Here is a 7,558-nt window from a genome sequence, read left to right as displayed (position 1 = left end):
ACAAGACTACCGCAGGCTTTAGGGGGTAGGGTGGGGGTAGGGTGGGGGGAGGGGGGGGGGAGGGTGGGTGGGGGGAGGGTGGGGGGTACGGTGGGGGGGGGGGGCACTCACACCTGGGATCTGCCATTAATCCTTCATCAAGATTCTGCACTCAGCACTCCTAGTGGGGGGGGGGGGGTGAAGCTCCTGCACACTGGTATCATATTCACACAGCACTCTTCTCTATACATCTCAGACATCCTTCTCTAACTAGTATTTATAATACACACACACACACACACACACACACACACACACACACACACATACATAACGTGACCCAGCTGAGAGCATCCAGACAGGGCTAACCTCAGTGCCTATAACTCAGTGGGGAGCTCAGTGGGTCTTAGCTGTGACATGATGTAGTAGGAGATGTTGACCCCTGGGGGGGTCACTGGGTGGGGGGGGGGGGGGGGGGGGGTCTCGGGTGAATGCTGGTCTGACTTTACTGGACCAGGACCCTGAGACTCTGCTCCTCTCTGCTCCTCTCTGCTCCTCTCTGCTCCTCTCCTCTTCAATCTCCCCCCTCCTCTCCTCTCTTTTCTCTTCCCTTCCCTTCTCTCCTCTCCTCACCTCTCCTCGCCGCACCTCTCCTCTCCTCTCCTTCTCTCCTCTCCTCCTCTCCTCTCCACTTCTCTCCTATCCTCTTCTCTCCTCCTCTCTACAGTGATCTTTGTTGTGTGTGTGTGTACATGCGTGCGTGCGTGCATGCTTGCGTGTGTGTGTGTGTGTGTGTGTGCGTGTGTGTGTGTGTGTGTGCGTGTGTGTGTGTGTGTGTGTGTGTGTGTGTGTGAGAGAGAGAGAGTATAAAGGCCCCTGGAAGGGATGGAGACAGATGTGTTTCATTCATCTCACACACACACACACACACACGCACACGCACACGCACACACACACACACACACACACACACACACACACACACACACACCTACCCGACGGGAGTCACACGCACACTCAGGAGGAGTCACAGACACAGACAGGGAAGTGCCAGTCAGGGGTCAAAAGGGAGACGCAGACAGAATTGTTGTGCCACTGTCATAGAAATTATAGTTTTATCATCTCCTTTTGTAATTCACCACCTCCCTCAACCTTTCACATAGCTGTGCTAACCTAATTCATGACAGGATGACCTCCAGGAGGTCCACACACCTAGAAATCTGTCTACTCCAGAATAACCATCCTTTGTCCCTTTGTCTCCAAGAAATTACCGCCTTTTCTCATGTCACGTGTCTGTATTCTCGACCACTGTTGATGATGCCTGCCATTTCATATGACGTACAATGGGTTAGCCAATCACATCCTCAAAGCGCCATACCTGTGTTTTGCTTGAATATAAAGGCCGCGCTGACCAAGAGGCGGCACTTCTTTGGATGAACCACTCACGTGCGTTATCCGGAAGTCCTTGCGCTCGTATGTTTTCTCAATAAACCAGACTTAACCTGTTTGAGCGAATCTTGGTAAATCCTTTTGACTATATCAGTTAAAATCCATTACACCACATAAAAAGGTGTTTGCATGGATGTCGGTGGAGCAGCTCACGGGGGAGTCAGGAGCTGGGAGTCGTTCAGGAGCTGGGAGTCAGGAGCTGGGAGTCAGGAGCTGGGAGTCGTTCAGGAGCTGGGAGTCGTTCAGGAGCTGGGAGTCGTTCAGACGCCACCGTGTTCAGACGCACAGAGAACACGTTTCCAAAGAGAGGATCATTTCTAGTTGGACTGGTTCCTGTGTTCTCATGGGACACGTTCTAACCTCATTCACAACTAGTGTTCTTCCTTCTGAAGATGTAGACTCACATCACAACGTGTTCCTGTAGCTTGAAATACTAACGAGAGATCCTGTTTAGAAGGAAAACACATCATCAATGCAGGATAATATTTCTCCTGTTCCAACTCTTCCCACACTCTTTTGCAAGTCGCAACTGTCCATTAATCAATCAAAACAGTTGGAATAGTCCTATTATGTACGTTTTTCAAACATCTTTGGTTGCTTTCATGTGCACATTTTGGAATCTCGAAGTCAAACCAACTGATTATTGTTTTGTTTACATGGAACAGCTGTGTGACACAGGAGAGAGTGAGTTACTATGGTTACTGTATGAACGCAAGTGGTCAGCTGGACACGTTTGGAGACGCATGATAGACGGGTGTAAACACAGATGTGTCTAACTGTCCACTTGTGATCTGATCGTCCAAAACACATTCTAAAGAACGTCTAAACAGGGTAAGAGAGGGTTCTGGAAGCTGAGAACCAGAGAAGCAGCAGGCAGGCAGGTTCCACACATGGACGGAACACGTTCCCAGTACTAGAACCCCTTGTGTGTTAGTAACATCAGTTCAGGTGTCCGCACACTGCCCCAAACAACACCAAGTTGTTGTGCCATGTTTGTTGACAACTGTTGGCGTGGGTTGAGTGGACTTTGAAGATTAATTTTAAACGTCCAATATTGTAACAGCAACTGCCAACTTCAGAATGTCGGGTGTTGGGAGTTGGTTGGCGTTGGTTGAGGCAGCGTTCAGACACTTTTAAACTCATTAGCGACGTGTGACAAGGTTCATACCAACGTTTGGGGCGTGGCTTAATACTATAACTACTGTTTAAACACAGTGAAAATTACACCTGGAATTAATGAAAGATTAAACCCATATGTTATAAACACACCTACAAATATAAACAGGCACACACAACACACACATGCAAGAACACACACACACACACACACACATGGTACATGATAGGATACATTCTCAGACGCTCTCGGACCGAGGATGGCGGTGCAGTCTGACATCACAGGTCTGTCTGGGTCACGTCAGGTCGGGATCAGAGCGCTGAATCTAGAGACTAACAGACGAGGACGGATCCTTCTAGAACATGAACCAGCAGGTGAACGGCCTCTCTCTCTCTCTCTCTCTCTCTCTCTCTCTCTCTCTCTCTCTCTCCCTCTCTCTCTCTCAGTAGAGAGGTGCTCCAGCAGAGCTCCTGCACTCAGACACAAATCAAAGGCTCCACAGGCTTAGATCAGACAGGAAGAAACAACATTTGACATTAGTCAGGTTATTATTACTAGTGGTGAGCTGGAATGCTGCAGCTAAGAGGAATTAAATAATAAAGCCCTTTCTAACGCAATAGAATTAATTATCGTGAGTTCCTAAACCATGTTGGAAAACAAACCTGTATTTTCAAAGTGTAGGCACAAAGTGAAGTGTGTTATCAGGTAATGAATGATATGAGTTAAGAGGGACAGATCATCAGAAGCACGTCCCGTTCCACAGGGCAGCTGGGAAGACCTCACTACTTAACATCTGGTCTCTCCACAGGCCTCTACTCACTGACTCTCTCTCTCTCCCACACACTCACACACACACACACACACACACACACACACACACACATACACACCTACACACATGCGCGCGCACACACACACACACACACACACACACACACACACACACACACACACACACATGTGCGCACACACACACACACACACACACACCTACACACATACCCACTTACACACACACACACACACACACACACACACTGGTCTCTGTTAGACACGTTTGGGGCTCTCATGCACCGTGATGACCAGGCGACAGGTCAGAGTTCATCCCTAGCCCACAGACCAGCACCACGACCACGACCCCCCCCCCCCCCCCCTCCACCACCTGAGGACCTCCCTCAGAGAGCAGGGGGAGGGGGCGGCCATGATGGATTATGAATAGGGTTGCAAAAATCTGTGAATATGCCGCAATGGGAATCAACTGGAATAAATTCGGTGTTCAAGTTTATTCCAGTTAATCCCCATGAATTCCCAATAATCCCCATGGGAAGTTTGTGAATATTCCTGAATTTTGCAACCCTAGTTCTGATGAGAGGGTGGGTGTGGTTTCACCCCCCAGTGAGACACACCCTGGGGTCAGGACTGAGAGAGAGCAGAAGGAGGACGAGAGACATTAGAGAGCACCATGAAACCTCAAACACACAGATCCCCTATACATCGCTGGGGCCTGGGCAGATAGCTACTAATGCCTCTGGCAGATGCCTGTGTGTGTGTGTGTGTGTGTGTGTGTGTGTGTGTGTGTGTGTGTGTGTGTGTGTGTGTGTGTGTGTGTGTGTGTACTTAGTGCAGTTAAGCAGAGAAGCATTGTAAACATAGTGGGACATGTTGGAAGCATTAGCAGGTCTGAGATGATCTGATACACAGATAGAACCTCAGACTAGAATAGAAGAACCCTCTGAAAAAAGGTTCCAAAAACAGTAGAACCCTTTTTAGATCCATAAGGTTATACACAAAACCCGTTTCACTTTTCAGGTCAGAAGGAATAATTTAGTGTTCCAAACAGAACCTTACAGAGCTGAGGGGTGTGAGGTTCTGAGGGGTGTGAGGTTCTGAGGGGTGTGAGGTTCTGATGGGTGTGAGGTTCTGTTGGGTGTTAGGTTCTGTGGGTGTTAGGTTCTGAATGGGTGTTAGGTTCTGTGGGTGTTAGGTTCTGAGGGGTGTTAGGTTCTGATGGGAGTTAGGTTCTGATGGGTGTGAGGTTCTGTTGGGTGTGAGGTTCTGTTGGGTGTTAGGTTCTGATGGGTTTAGGTTCTGTTGGGTGTTAGGTTCTGTTTGGGTGTGAGGTTCTGTTGGGTGTGAGGTTCTGAGGGGTGTTAGGTTCTGAGGGGTGTTAGGTTCTGAGGGGAGTTAGGTTCTATTGGGTGTGAGGTTCTGTTGGGTGTGAGGTTCTGAGGGGTGTAAGGTTCTGTTGGGTGTTAGGTTCTGATGGGTGTGAGGTTCTGAGGGGTGTAAGGTTCTGTTGGGTGTGAGGTTCTGAGGGGTGTAAGGTTCTGTTGGGTGTGAGGTTCTGTTGGGTGTTAGGTTCTGATGGGTATTAGGTTCTGATGGGTGATAGGTTCTGATGGGAGTTAGGTTCTGATGGGTGTTAGGTTCTGAGGGGTGTGAGGTTCTGAGGGGTGTTAGGTTCTGAGGGGTGTGAGGTTCTGATGGGTGTTAGGTTCTGTTGGGTGTGAGGTTCTGTTGGGTGTGAGGTTCTGAGGGGTGTGAGGTTCTGATGGGTGTGAGGTTCTGAGGGGTGTGAGGTTCTGATGGGTGTGAGGTTCTGTTGGGTTTAGGTTCTGATGGGATATTTTTTCAGAGTGTCTTTCTGTTACTACAGATGGTAGATCAGCTCCCTGCTTTGTAGACTGTAGCTGACTGAGACTGACTGACTGACTGACTGACTGACTGACTGACTGACTGACTGACTGAGACTGACAGACTGACTGAGACTAACAGACTGACTGAGACTGACTGACTGACTGACTGACAGACAGAAACAGGCCGTGCTCTTCTGAATAATGCTCGACTGGAATGAAAAATGTCGACCTGCTTTAATATTCCACCAGTACTGCACAGCTTGATTAAAATCAACAAATCTCAAAAACCCTGTATGTTCTGACCGTGTTGATCCGGTGTTGAGCTGTAATGATGTTGATGAGCAGCGGTATGGTCTGGAGCTGTGTGCTGTGTCTCCTGGGACTCTGACTGAAGCATGCTGGGTAGGAAAGAGAGTCTGACTGAAGCATGCTGGGTAGTAAAGCTCTGCTGAGGCCTGACGATGTCAGAGCGTTTCCTCATCAGCGGAGCCTGTAGGAACACGCCGGGGACGCAATCAACGCTCTGAGCTGGAGAGAACAGCGTCATGGAACTGTGAAGGCATGTGTGTGTGTGTGTGTGTGTGTTTGTGTGTGTGTGTGTGTGTGTGTGTGTGTGCGTGTGTGTATTTGTGTACGGTATGTGTGTGTGTGTGTGTGTGTATGTTTGTGTGTGTGTATGTGTATACAGTATGTTTATGTGTGTGTGTGTGCGTGTGTGTGTGTGTGTGTGTGTGTGTGTGTGTGTGTGTATTTGTGTACGGTATGTGTGTGTGTGTGTATGTTTGTGTGTGTGTGTGTATGTGTATACAGTATGTTTATGTGTGTGTGTGTGTGTGTGTGTGTGTGTGTGTGTGTGTGTGTGCGTGTGTGTGTGTGTGTGTGTGTAGGTACAATAGGTGATAAGCTTCCCATGTGGGGGTGGGTGGGCTTGTGTGCAGTGTGTGTGTGTGTGTGTGTGTGTGTGTGCATGTGTGTGTAGGTGGGGGTGGGCTTGTGCGCGGTGTGTCCTGTGTGTGTGTGTGTGTGTGTAGGTGGGGGTGGGCTTGTGCGCGGTGTGTCCTGTGTGTGTGTGTGTGTGTGTAGGTGGGGGTGGGCTTGTCTTGTGTACTCGGACAGCAAGGCGTGGCGCTGGCGTGCGCTATCTCTGCATTCCAAACTACACCTACCCCTTTATTTAAACACCATGGCAACCCAGCTGGGAACAGGCCATGAAACTGACACCCACCTCCACACTCCCTACCAGCTTCACCCACCCACGGCATTCAGTTACAGCCATTCAGATGGTGGGGGGGGGGGGGGTTGGTAGTGTGCGTGTGCGTGTGTGTGTGTGTGTGTGTGTGTGTGTGTGTGTGTGTGTGTGTGCTGGGAGGGGTCCTGAGGAACACATTGCTCAGAGTGTGAGGTACGTTAGCTGACTATAGTGAACTCTAGAGACAGAGATTCAAAGGGAAGAGCATTTCAGAGACTCAACTCCTCCCACAGGAGAAACCAAATAACTATTTTGGAATTCTTTTTCCGAAGACTGTCACATCAGCGTTCAACCGAGAGAGAGATACCAGCTACATACAACACCCCAAAGAGATACCAGCTACATACAACACCCCAAAGAGATACCAGCTATATACAACACCCCAGAGAGATACCAGCTATATACAACACCCCAGAGAGAGAGATACCAGCTATATAAAACACCCAGAGAGACACCAGCTACAATATTGTACAACACCCCAAAGAGATACCAGCTATATACAACCCCCCAGAGAGATACCATCTATATACATCCCCCCAGAGAGATACCAGCTATATACAACACCCCAGAGAGAGAGATACCAGCTATATACAACACCCTAGAGAGATACCAGCTATATACAACCCCCCAGAGAGATACCAGCTATATACAACACCCCAGAGAGATACCAGCTATATACAACACCCCAGGGAGAGAGATACCAGCTATATACAACACCCTAGAGAGATACCAGCTATATACAACACCCCAGAGAGATACCATCTATATACATCCCCCCAGAGAGATACCAGCTATATACAACACCCCAGAGAGATACCAGCTATATACAACACCCCAGAGAGAGATACCAGCTATATACAACAACCCAGAGAGAGATACCAGCTATATACAACACCCCAGAGAGAGATACCAGCTATATACAACACCCCAGAGAGAGAGATAGCAGCTATATCCACCCCCCCAGACAGAGTGCTCTAGCCCTGCTGCTGCCCTGTGGTGGGGCTGTTACAGGATATCTGGGTTATGAGGAGTCAGACGGGCAGAAACATGAGGACGGGACTGGAGGGCTTCTGGGGGACAATACCTGCTGGGTCCATTAGCCCAAACAAACACAGCAAGCTGCTGAAC

The sequence above is a fragment of the Borostomias antarcticus genome, assembly GCF_949987555.1.
Source record: "Borostomias antarcticus genome assembly, chromosome: 30".
Classification (NCBI taxonomy): domain Eukaryota; kingdom Metazoa; phylum Chordata; class Actinopteri; order Stomiiformes; family Stomiidae; genus Borostomias; species Borostomias antarcticus.
Note: the sequence above shows the minus strand (reverse complement) of the source record.